Here is a 12,655-nt window from a genome sequence, read left to right on the forward strand (position 1 = left end):
TAGGCATTTTAGACAGGAGTGGAATTATTTGCAGCAATTGTACCATTATGTATGTTGTGATTGAACTAGCTGTGTCTCCAGTACTGATTTTTTTTTTTTTTTTATTTCATAAGTATTTGCTGCTATGGGCTTAACATCTGACAGATGTTAGAATTTAGGGTCATGCTTTTATCTCAACTTTTCCCCGCTGCAGCTGTAGCCAATGTGGCAGCTTTGTTAAGTCGATAGAAGGTTAGAAAGGATTGCAATACTAACTTCAACTGTTTCTTTAATAAGGAAAGCAAGTGATTTCCTGAAATCCCCTTTAAGTCAATGGATGCCTCTAAATGCAAGGAAGACTGAATATGAATTTTTGGATTTTCAAGCCCCATAGTAAAAGCAGCAAGTTGAAAAGCATTTGAGAAAGTCTTCTAACTACTTTGACAGATAGTATTTCTTCAGTATCAGGTACGATTTTAAGAACCTTACTTTAGCTTATTTAGTTTCCTCAACAACACAATACTATTCCAATGTGTTAGACACTATTATACAATTTTCATTTTATAGATGAAAAAACTGCAGCAAGGAGAAGTTAAATGAAGTTCTCAAGGTTACATGGATTGTGGTGGGCTTCAAACACAGCTAGTCTGGCTTTAAAGTCTGTACCATTAAACACCATGCTCTACTGCCTCTCAATGAACAGAGTATTGAACTTGTTTGCCAAGTAGTCACAGCAGCAGGAGGATCAGGTGCTGCTCAGAGGTTCACAGGGAGCAAACTTGGCTTTAAGGGACCTAAACTTCAGCAATATTGACAAAGTGGTGATTTCTATGATAAGTAAATTTTATAATAAGATTTCCCAGCTTTTTAAACTCCTGGGAATTTAACTCTTACCATCTGCTGTAGTTTCTGGATGGTTGCTGAAAATTCTTTTCTTTCTTTCTTTCTTTCTTTCTTTCTTTCTTTCTTTCTTTCCTTCCTTCCTTCTTTCCTTCTTTTTCTTGTTTCCTTCCTATCTTCCTTCCTTCCTTCCTCTCTTTCCTTTCTTTCTTTCTCTTTCTTTCTCTTTCTTTCTTTCTCTTTCTTTCTCTTTCTTTCTTTTCTTTCTTTCTCCTTTCCTTTCCTTTCTCTCTCTTTCTTTCTCTCTCTCTCTCTCTCTCTCCCTCTTTCCTTCTGACATGGTCTCACTCTGTCACCCAGGCTGGAGTGTGGTGTTGCAATCACAGCTCACCGCAGTCTTGACCTCCCAGGTTCAAGAAATCTTCCCATCTCAGCCTCCCCAGTAGCTGGGACTACAGGTGCACTCTACCACACCAGGGTAATTTTTGTATTTTTTGTAGAGACAGTGTTTCATCATATTGCCCAGGCTGGCCTTGAACTCCTGCACTCAAGCAGTCCGCCTGCCTGGGTCTCCCAAAGTGCTAGGATTATAGGCATGATCCACCATTTATTTCATGCCCAGCTGAAATAAATCTTTAGAGTGTGACTTGGCCTACAAAATATTTTATCAATTAAGGGGATGAAAAGAAGGATGATGTTTACAAAGAGGAAACTATAATAAAAAAACTTGGACACTTATGAGATGTAAATGTGAGACAACTATATTAATACTTACAATTCCGTGTATGAAAAAAATTAAGTATCATAACAATGGAGAGGTGGCTTTTCATGTCTCTCTTTTCCTTTAGCTAGATTAAAATGTTTCTGCCTTCAAGCCAACACATTTAAAAGCCTTTGCACTTATTTGATTCAGTTGAGCTTAATTTTCTGCATTTTTCTTGTGTAATATATTACTGAAATATTTTTATTAAAAGTCAAATAACAACCAATAAGGTCCTATATCAGTTATTAGTTGCTGTGAAACAGACCATAAAAACTTAGTGGTTGAAAACAACAACATTCGTTTATTTTGTTAATTAATCTGTGATTATAGCAAGACTCCAGAGTAGTCCAATTTCTGGTCCATGTAGCATCACTTAGGCTGGGTCTGAGGTCCGAAAGATCTTATTCAAAGATAGTTTATTCACATGGCTGGCAAGTTAATACCAGCTATTGATTTGGAACCCAACTGAGGCCACAGTTGCTTTCTAATTGTGCCTCTGCATTTGTACTGGGCTTCTTCACAACATTGTGGATGAATCCTAAGAGTTAGTGTTCCAAGACAGGCAGGAAGAAGCTGTATGGCCTTTTATGACCTAATTTCAGATGTTATATTGCATTACCTCTACCATATTCTTTTAGTCAAGGAAATCACAAAGACCCACCTATGTTTAAGGTGAAGGGGCATGGACTTCATCTTCTGATAGGGCAATGGAAGGGATCTTGATGAACAGGAGAGACTAGAAAGAAATACTCTGTAGCCATTTTGTAAAGTATAATTTGCCACAGGTAACTTAGATACCTCCAAATCAACTGATTTAGAACTTGCACTAATTATGTCCCCATGTATTTCCCCCGCCTCGATATACAGACTTATTCCTGCCTTTCAAATTCGGTTACTGAAATCACTGTCCACCAATTTACGTTTAGTAATAGGCAAATAAAAATTTTAAATGTTTAACACCTAGAACTGCACAGGCCCTTATCCGTCAGAATGAGAACCAGCCATAAATAACCACTAAAACTGCACAGGTAGCTATCAGTTGAATATTAGCTCTGCTTATATAAAATAATTTGCTTGAGAGTTTGTATATTTCTTTTATAAATATTTAGTATTATTGTAAATAAAACAATTGGCTTCCATTCTATAATGTCTGCATACTTTGACCATTAAATTGCCAATTAATTTATTAACAACTACATGGCAGTGAGCCTGAAATGATCCATTTAGTTTAAAACCATAAAAGTTTCAGGCTTAGAAAAACCCCAGGAGACATCTAGCCCAACCTGACTCATTGAAAAGATAATAAACTTTTTGTTATTATTAATATGAACACATTTTTAAGAAATTCAGAAAAATACAGATAATCTGTATCCCAATAAGCCAGGAGTGATTTCTAAGAACATTGTAATATGTATTCCACATAAATTATTATATAAGTGCATATAATATATAGACATAGAATTGTTTAATAAAACTTTTAACTTGGCAATTCAATTTTTTATCATTTATATAGTAATATAGTCCTCACCTTTTTTTATGCTATAACATATTTCTCTAAAATGATTACTATAGTTAATTATAATAATGTATCATAAATTATTTGACAAATTTCCTACTTTGAATATTTATTATTTCCAATTTTTTACTATAATCAATAAAAATCTGATCGTTATCCTAGTATATATATATTCATTTATTCCTCCATGAAATTCTCTAGAAGTAGAATTATCATTTGGACATAAGGTAAGGCTACTAACTAGTAATCTTGTAGATAAATATGGCCAATTTGCTATCCACCAATTTACATTTAATAATAGGCAAATAAAAATTTTAATGTTCTAAATTTTAATTTCAATTTAGACTTCAATTAGACATGTATGATGACAGTTTCCCTAGAGCTTCTACAACACAGTTGTTATTTTCATTTTCTAATACCTAAAAATACTAGTGACATGCCCAAGATCACAAGGATTATAATTATATTGCTGATTTTATTATAAATATAAGTATGCAAATACATTAAAATAATTGGTACGATTTTTATTTTTAAATATCAATTTTAATTTTCTCATCAATCAAATTGTCTCTAGTAAAATAATGTATAATAATTTTAAAAATTAAAATGATTTATTTTACCATTAGTTTGAAATCTTTTACTTTTTATACAAAAGTCTGATTTAAATTATTACTTCTCCAAAGCATATACTGTATTTTACATATTCTTGCTGTTTTTGTTCTTTTAATGATATATGCTTAAGCTTATTTATGGAATTATGAGTTTTTAGAGAAAAAAATCTCAGTAGTCATCCATTTGTTTAGTTTACAGATAAAAAGACTACTTTGTGGAAGAAAGTGTTGTTATTGTTACACCTAAGCCTTGACTTAAATCCCTAGGTGAATTATTTGTAATTGCTCTGCATTTTTCTAATACTATTTAATTTAAAATAATTGTTGTCCTGCTATGGATTATAAATGGACTTAAATCTTGAGAATAAATCTTAAAATTTCACAAACAATATCACTGCTACTGACTGTTATTATTTGTCAATGACTTAAAACAGGCCAGGAAACACATTAGGTGACATATAATCCCCACAGCAGTCTTGTACAGTGGCAGTAGAAGCTAAGAGTTTTGACAAAAGTACACAGCTGGCTAGTAACTAGCTCAAAATAGTTTTGCCTGGTTCCAAGGACTACAATTTGTCATAGTCCCTAGACACATGTTTTACACTGGAATCCAATTAAATAAACTAACATTTGAATAGGACTAAAAACTTCATAATCATTTTATAAATAAAGCAATTGACACAGTCAATGCCTTACACTTATGTAATAACAACTGAGAATACAGCATATTTCAATGGAAACTAAATTTCCCTGAAACTCAGGAGGCCTAGGTCTCATATTACATCTGTCACTTACTGGTTGTACAGCTTTCTGTAAATTAGGACATTTATAGTTCTTAAATTTCTAATTTGTGGAGATTGAACTAAGTGATCCCTGATATCATTTTAGCTTTAACATTCCTCTATTTAACAATCTATCAAGAAAGTTGAAATTAGAAATAAATTCCATTTTGAATTACCTATTCGCTTAACCTAATAATGTATATATTTCCTTCAAAGTGGCTTTACAATTCATTTACACATAATATATAATCTCTACTTAAGTCAAGCATTTCCCTGACATCTATAAAATCTCACATATAGTCTCTATAACTAGAGTAGAAATCATAGTTCATAAGGAAATATTTACTTCTATTTTCTGTACTTATTTCCCTTAGTAAAATAATATGTAGATGGTGGAAACATGGTTTGTAAAAGACAGCGAACCAGAAAATTTCATTTCAAATGCTGGTATAAGACCAACATAAAAGAAGAAATAAATAGAGAAATGAATGTTTTAAGTTAGTTGGCTACATGAGGTCTCTATATAATAATATTTTCAGTCGAAACAGAAGAAAAACAACCAAATAGTACCAAGTATTTTATTACCATTGGCTAAAGCAAAAGCAAACAGAAAAAATGGAAATTATTGTATATCCAGTAACAATAATCCAATACCACATTATGAAAAACAAAAGTTTATAAATAGATTAGTAATTATTTGCTCAAAGATTTTTGTCATTTTGTTTTATGGTCATTGTGGTTTTACTAAATTTTAATTACAAATCAGTAATCTAATTACAGTTCTTTAAATATTTAAATATAAAAACTTGTTTTATAATTTTAAATCAATTTTAATATTGAAGTTATTGTTTCCTTTTGTAAAATTGAGAAATGTCTAAAAATTCCTTTATCAAGATTGTTTTATTAATTACATTTTATTTTCCTCTAACATAACTGAAAAAATAATAAGCATATTAAATTTCAGGAAAAAAGTTGTGTAATAAAAAGTGAGAGGTAAAGAAATTAAAGTAGAATTTGACAATTTTGTTATTTTTAGTTTTTAAAATCGTAATTTTTATTTTAGGTTCAGGGGTACATTTGTAGGTTTGTTTTATAGGCAAATGGTGTGTCATGGGAGTTTGGTATACAGATTAATTAATACCCAGTTAATAAGCATAGTTGCTAAGGATAATGGCCTCCAGCTCCAGCCATGTTGCTACAAAAGACATGATCTTGTTCATTTTTATGGCTACATAGTATTCTGTAATGCATACATACCACATTCTCTTTCTCCACTTTATCATTAATGGATATTTAGGTTGATTCCATGTTTCTGCTGTTGCGAATAGTGCTGCAATGGACATATGTGAGCATATGTCTTTGTGGTAGAGGAATTTATATTCTTTTGGGTATATACCTGTATTAGTTAGGGTTCTGTAGAGAGACAGGAATAATAGGATAGATGCATATATGAAAGGGAGTTTATTAAGGAATATTGACTCGCACAATCACAAAGTGAAGTCCCACAATAGGCCATCTGCAAGCTGAGGAGCAAGGAAGTCAGTCCTAGTCCCAAATCCTCAAAAGTAGGGAAGCCAACAGTGCTACCTTCAGTTAGTGGCTGAAGGCCTGAGAGCCCCTGGCAAACCTCTGGTGTAGATCCAAGAGTCCAAAAGCTGTTTGAAGGCAGGAAGCATCCAACACAGGAGAAAAATGAAGGCCAGAAGACTTAGCCAGTCTAGCCCTTCCATGTTTCTCTGCCTGCTTGTATATCAGCAGTGCTGGTAGTTGACTAGGTGGTGCCTACCCAGGTTGAGGGTGGGTCTGCCTCTTCCAGTCTACTGACTCAAATGTGAATCTCCTTTGGCAACACTCTCATAGGTACACTCAGGAACAATACTTTGCATCCTTCAATCCAATCAAATTGACACTCAATATGAACCATCATAACACCCAATAATGGGATTGCTGGATCAAGTTTCAGGTTCTCTGAGGAAACACCATGCTGAGTTCCACAATGGCTACCCTAATTTACACTACCATGAGCACTGTATGTGTTCCCTTTTCTCTGCAAATCCACCAGCACCTGTTTTTGTTGTTGTTGTTGACTCTTTGATAATAGCCATTTTGACTGGTGTGAAACAGTATCTCAATGTGGTTTTGATCTGCATTTTTTGAATGATGCATAATGTTGAGCATTGTTTTCATATGATTACTGGCTGCATGTGTGTCTTCTTTTGAAAAACGTCTGTTCATGTCCTTTGCCTACTTTCTAATGGAGTTGTTTTTTGCTTGTGAACCTATTTGTTTCATATAACTTCCGGATACTAGACCTTTGTGGGAATGGTAGTTTGCAAATATTTTCTCCACTTCTGTAGGTTGTCTGATTACTCTATTGATAGTTTAGGGTGTGCTTGTTCAGAAATTCTTTAGTTTAATTAGGTATCATTTTTCAATTTTTGTTTTTGTTGCAATTACTTCTGGCACCTTTGTCATGAAATCTTTGCCCAGTCCTGTATCCAGAATGGTGTTTCCTAGGTTATCTTCCAGGGTTTTTATAGTTTTAAGTTTTGCATTTAAGTCTTTTATACATCTTGAGTTGATTTTTTTGTATGGTATAAGGAAGGGGTTCAATTTCAAACTTCTGCATATGGCTAGCAGGTTATTTCAGCATGATTTATTGAAATGGAAGTCCTTTCCCCATTGCTGGTTTTTGTTGGCTTTGTCAGAGATCAGTTAGTTATAGGTGGACAGTAATATTTCTGAACTCTCTAGTCTGTTCCATTGCTCTATGTGTCTGTTTTTGTACAAGTCCATGCTCTTTTGATTACTGTAGCCTTGTAATATAGTTTGAAGTCAGTCAACATGATGCCTCCAGGTGTGTTCTTTTCACTTGGCATTGTCTTGGCTATTTGGGCTCTTTTTTGGTTCCATATGAATTTTAAAATAGTTTTTTTTTTCTAATTCTACGGATAATATCATTTTTAGTTTGATAGGAATAGCATTGGATCCATAAACTGCTTTGGGCCGTATGGCCATTTTAAAAATATTGATTCTTCCTATGAATGAGCATGGAATGTTTTTCCATTTATATTGTTATCTCTGATTTCTTTCAGCAGTGGTTTATAATTCTTATTGTAGAGACCTTTCACTTCTCTGGGTAGCTGTATTCCTACATATTTCACTCTTTTCCTGACAATTGTGAATTAATTGAGTTCCTGATTTGGTCTCAGTGTGGATGTCATTGGTTTATAGGAATACTACTGATTTTTGTATATTGGTTTTGTATCCTGAAACTTTGCTAAAGGATTTTTTTGTTTTTTTTTTGTTTTTTTTTCAGATCAAAGCACTTTTGGGTAGAGAATATAGGTTTGTCTAGATATAGAATTGTGTCATCTGCAAACAGGGATAGTTTGACTTCCTCTCTTCCTATTTGATGGCTTTTATTTATTTATCTTGCCTGATTGATCTGGCCAGGACTTCCAGTACTATGTTGAACAAGAGTGGTGATAGAGGACATTCTTATTTTGTTCTGGTTTTCAAGGGGAACGCTTCTAGTCTTTGCCCATTCAGTATGATGTTAGCTGTGAGTTTTTTCATAGATGGCTCTTATTATTTTGAAGTACGATCCTTAAATGCCTAGTTATTGAGGATTTTTACTACAGAAAGATGTTGAATGTTATAGCAAGACTTTTCCTTATCTATTGAGCTAATTGTGTGGTTTTTGGTTTTAGTTCTGTTTATATGATGAATCACACTTATTGATTTGCATATGTTGCACCAAATTTGCCTCCCAGGAATAAAGCCTACCTGATTGTGATGGATTAGCTTTTTGATGTGCTACTGGGTTTGGTTTGTCAGTATTTTGTTGAGAATTTTTGCATCTATATTCCTCAAGGATATTGGCCTGATGTTTGAATTTGACCATTTTATACATTAAGATAGTTTTTTTTTTTTACCAACATTTGATCATTAAAACACCACAATTTTAAAAATACTTATTTTAGATGAGTTATCTGTGTTATAAAAAGTTTAAAAAACACCATTTCAGTATTTGACTAATTAAAATAAAATGCAGTATTTGGATCAAGGTTTGCATAATCCTTTTTACCTGGAAATTTTATTCCATTTTATCGTTAACATTTCCCCTAAATAGTTCACTTGATCATTTAGGAATATCAACTCATAATTTAGAAGAATTAAGTGTGTGTCATCATGTGTCAATGCAGTTATTAGAAACTAGCATTATTGCTAAAAAGATCTTCAGGTCTACTTATGGTTACTGTTCTTTTAAGCCATAAGATTGACATACATGCCCCGGCCACCTGAGTGTCCTTTGTGCCATTGTTGTGACCCTTTACGTCACTTCTCACAATGTAAATCAGATTGCCACCACTCTTTACTTGCTATGTAATAAATATATTAAAATTATGCTCACATCCTTGAATAATTATAAAAGCTTTGTAAACATTCCTTTTGTCTTTAAAGATTTTTTGTGTATACGTGATTGTGTATGTGTGTGTGCATATGTGTGTATGTGAGAGAGAGAGAATGAGAGAAAGAGACAGAAAAACAGAGACAGGCAGAGTCAAACTAAGACATGAAGGAGAGAGAAAAATTCCAAACATCTAGAATAGTACTTGACATGTGACATATTTTCGGTCAACAGGTATATTACATCTCTTTATAAAAATTTAATAATATGAATGCTTGTTAGTTTATGCTAATAGTATCATAAAATCCCTTTAAAATGTAAATATTTACTTTTAACCAAATAATAACAAAACAATTCTGGCATATTCTATCTCTAAATTGATTTTTCAATTTTGCTTTTTTATTATTTTTCAGTTTGAAAGCTGTCATTTTTTATACCAGATCTTATTTTTATACCAGATCTTAGTTTCTAATCCCATTCTCCATTAGATAGAACCATAGCCCTTTGGATAAATAGTTGTTTCCAGGACCGGAACAGGGAACATGAAAGATGAATGTAGATTTCCTTCCCTTATTCCCTCCTCCCTTGCTTTATTTCTTTTATCCTAGCACACTGCTAAACCCAAATCTAAAAAAGGAAAACAGAAAGAAAAATGAGTGTATAACACCTTGCAGTGCTGGAAAATAAGAAAATGCTCCATAAAAAAACCACAGTGATGGAATGTCAAAGGTTAGAGAAGCCAACTAAACAAGCTCCTAATGTCCAAAGTTGGAATAATTTGAGCAACAAAATAAATGATGGAATTTTGGATTATAACTCAATATATAATAAATATCTATGAGTCCATACTGATAGAAAAATTAATACATGAATAAATAAATAGGGGAGAATAGAAAAAAACTTCCTTGTACAGAAGGATATCAAATAACTTATGTAGATTCTTTACCCTAAAAAAGACTGAGCACAGCCCTCCGACCCTTAATTGTCAGCTGTGAATAGCGACTTTTTTCCAAAGGGTACAGTATGGAAGAAAGGGCAAAGAAAGTAACTTCACAATGCATAAACCTGACAAACACTACCTCAGCCAGGAGATCAAGATTTGCATCAACAGTAATAAGTCATGTTGACAGTGTGTGCCCTTGATATGATGTGATGAAGATATTATTTCACCTCTGTAGTCTCCCTCCACACAATATTTAACTCCATTCTACATAATCAGACAATAACAAATCGATAGATAGTCTACAAAATACCTGATCAATTCTCCTTCAAACTTTTTAGGTCATCAAAAACAAAGAAAGTCTGTACCAGCCAATTTATCTACAGAAAAAAAAAAAAAAGTCTGAGAAACAGTCACATCCAAGAGTAGCTTAAGACATGACAAATATACCGTGGTTTAACAGATGGGATGTTAGAACAAAAAGGAGAATATTAAGTAAAAATTAAGAAAATACGAATAAAGTAATTGCTGTAAAAACATATCAATATTGCCTTGATAATTTTGACAAACGTACCATATTAATGCTACCTGTTAACAATACAAAAAACTGCATGTAGGGTATATAGGAATCTTTTTTTTTTTTTTTTTTTGAGATGGAGTCTCGCTGTCGCCCAGGCTGGAGTGCAGTGGCACTATCTCGGCTCACTGCAGGCTCCGCCCCCCAGGGTTCACACCATTCTCCTGCCTCGGCCTCCCGAGTAGCTGGGAATACAGGCGCCCGCCACCACGCCCGGCTAATTTTTTTGTATTTTTAGTAGAGATGGGGTTTCACTGTGTTAGCCAGGATGGTCTCGATCTCCTGACCTCGTGATCCACCCGCCTCGGCCTCCCAAAGTGCTGGGATTACAGGCGTGAGCCACCACGCCCGGCCAAATTTTTTGTATTCTTTACAACCTTTCTGTAAATCTAAAATTCTTCTGAAATAAAAAGTTAATTAAAAAGGAAAGACAGTAGCCTACGTATGGTGAGAATATTCATCAGCATTGCAAAGCTGTAAACAAACACAGTATAATAATAAATTTAATAGTTTTCAGACCTTATTAAAGGCACAAAAAGAATTTCTAAGATAAATATCCCAGTGGAATAACCTATATAATTAGTTAATATTTATAATTAAAGATTACTAATAATTTTTTAATTATTACGGACTATACTTAAAAGCCTTCAGAATATATCATGGAAAGAGCATAACCTTCAGAATCTCATATGAGTTCAACCTCTGCTTCACTGCCTTTGAAATAATTCTTAGCTCGTCTAGGTTTCCATATTCTCAAATGTAAAAATAGGAAAATGAATTCCTGTCTTTTATGATTACTATAAGAATAAAATAAGATAATGGAGTCAAAAATATTAGATCTTTACAATTTTAGGTAAAATATTAACTGATCTCCAAGTTTTTTATTTGCTTATGATTTTCATAATTGTAGGTAGCTAGTACCCTTGTTCCTTTCTATTTTAATAAAAAACTCTTTTTAGGAAATTAATATTGTTAATGTGTATATTGTGACTTTAAATCAATATTTTATCTCTTGAGGAAATATTCATGTATTTTAGACTCATCACTGTTTGAAGAATAAAAGTTTTGTCTAATTACATACATTTCAACCTTCCAATAACAGGTAACATGTAGGGATGAGGATGTAGTAGAGGATTAGCATAGTTATCTTTTCCCATGCTGATAAACTGAAATCAAAATGGTGACGTTTAAACTATTAGTTTATTTCTGTCTCTAATATCTGATACTAAAGCAATAATACTAATATTGGAATTGATGTAATAGTTTTAATTGGGCCAGATGAAGTGGCTCACGCCTGTAATTCTAGCACTTTGGGAGGCCAAGGCGGGCAGATCTCTTGAGCCCCAGAGTTTGAGATCAGCCTGGGCAACATGACAAAACCCTGTCTCCACTAAAAATATAAAAATTAGTCAGGTGTGATTGGTGCATGCCTGGAGCCTTAGCTACTCAGGAGGCTGAGGTGTGAAGATCGCCTGAGCCTGAGGAGGCTGAGGCTGCAGTGAGCTGTGATCCTGCCACTGCATTCCAGCCAGGACTACAGAGTGAGAACCTGTCAAAAAAAAAAAAAAAAAAAAAAAAGTGTTTTAATTACATTGAGCTCCAAAAACACTTTTAAAGAGCAAATCAATTTAGCAACTATATTAGCATTTCTTAGGTACCAGAAAACCAAATATGAGACACATAACCATATTTCTCTCCTAATTAAGGCAATTCATTTTAAAATAATTAGTGTATTTGTTCAACGTGTTGGTCAATGTGTTGTTAAATAGTAAAACCTGTGTATGTCCTGTCATCCTACCCTAATTCTTCATGTTTAGTGCTATGGTATTGGCTTTCCAGAGAGCCTAGAAACCCAGTAAGACAGAAGGGTAAAGACTAGAAAAAAAAAAAAAGTTAAAATTAGATAGATATATGAAGCCAATGCAAACCTTCTTCCCTGATAAAAGAAAAAAAATACTATGTTGAAGCAAATATTGAAAAAACAAACCACTAAATACTTATAGCAGGTACATGACGGTACCTGCTATAAAGGAATGGAGTTCTTGCCACTCTTCTTATCTGTCTAAAATACGGGCTACCTAAAACAGAATCTCTTAATCTCAAATAGCCAGAATGTGGTGTTGAAAAATTGTATCTATAGAATCTTTTCTTAGGTTTGTTCTTACTTTTGTTTTCTTTTAAGCTGAGTGCCTTACAGCCTACTTAAATAGTTTCAAAAATTAATTTAAAATAT

Source organism: Symphalangus syndactylus, chromosome 6, assembly GCF_028878055.3.
Source record: "Symphalangus syndactylus isolate Jambi chromosome 6, NHGRI_mSymSyn1-v2.1_pri, whole genome shotgun sequence".
In the NCBI taxonomy this organism is placed as follows: domain Eukaryota; kingdom Metazoa; phylum Chordata; class Mammalia; order Primates; family Hylobatidae; genus Symphalangus; species Symphalangus syndactylus.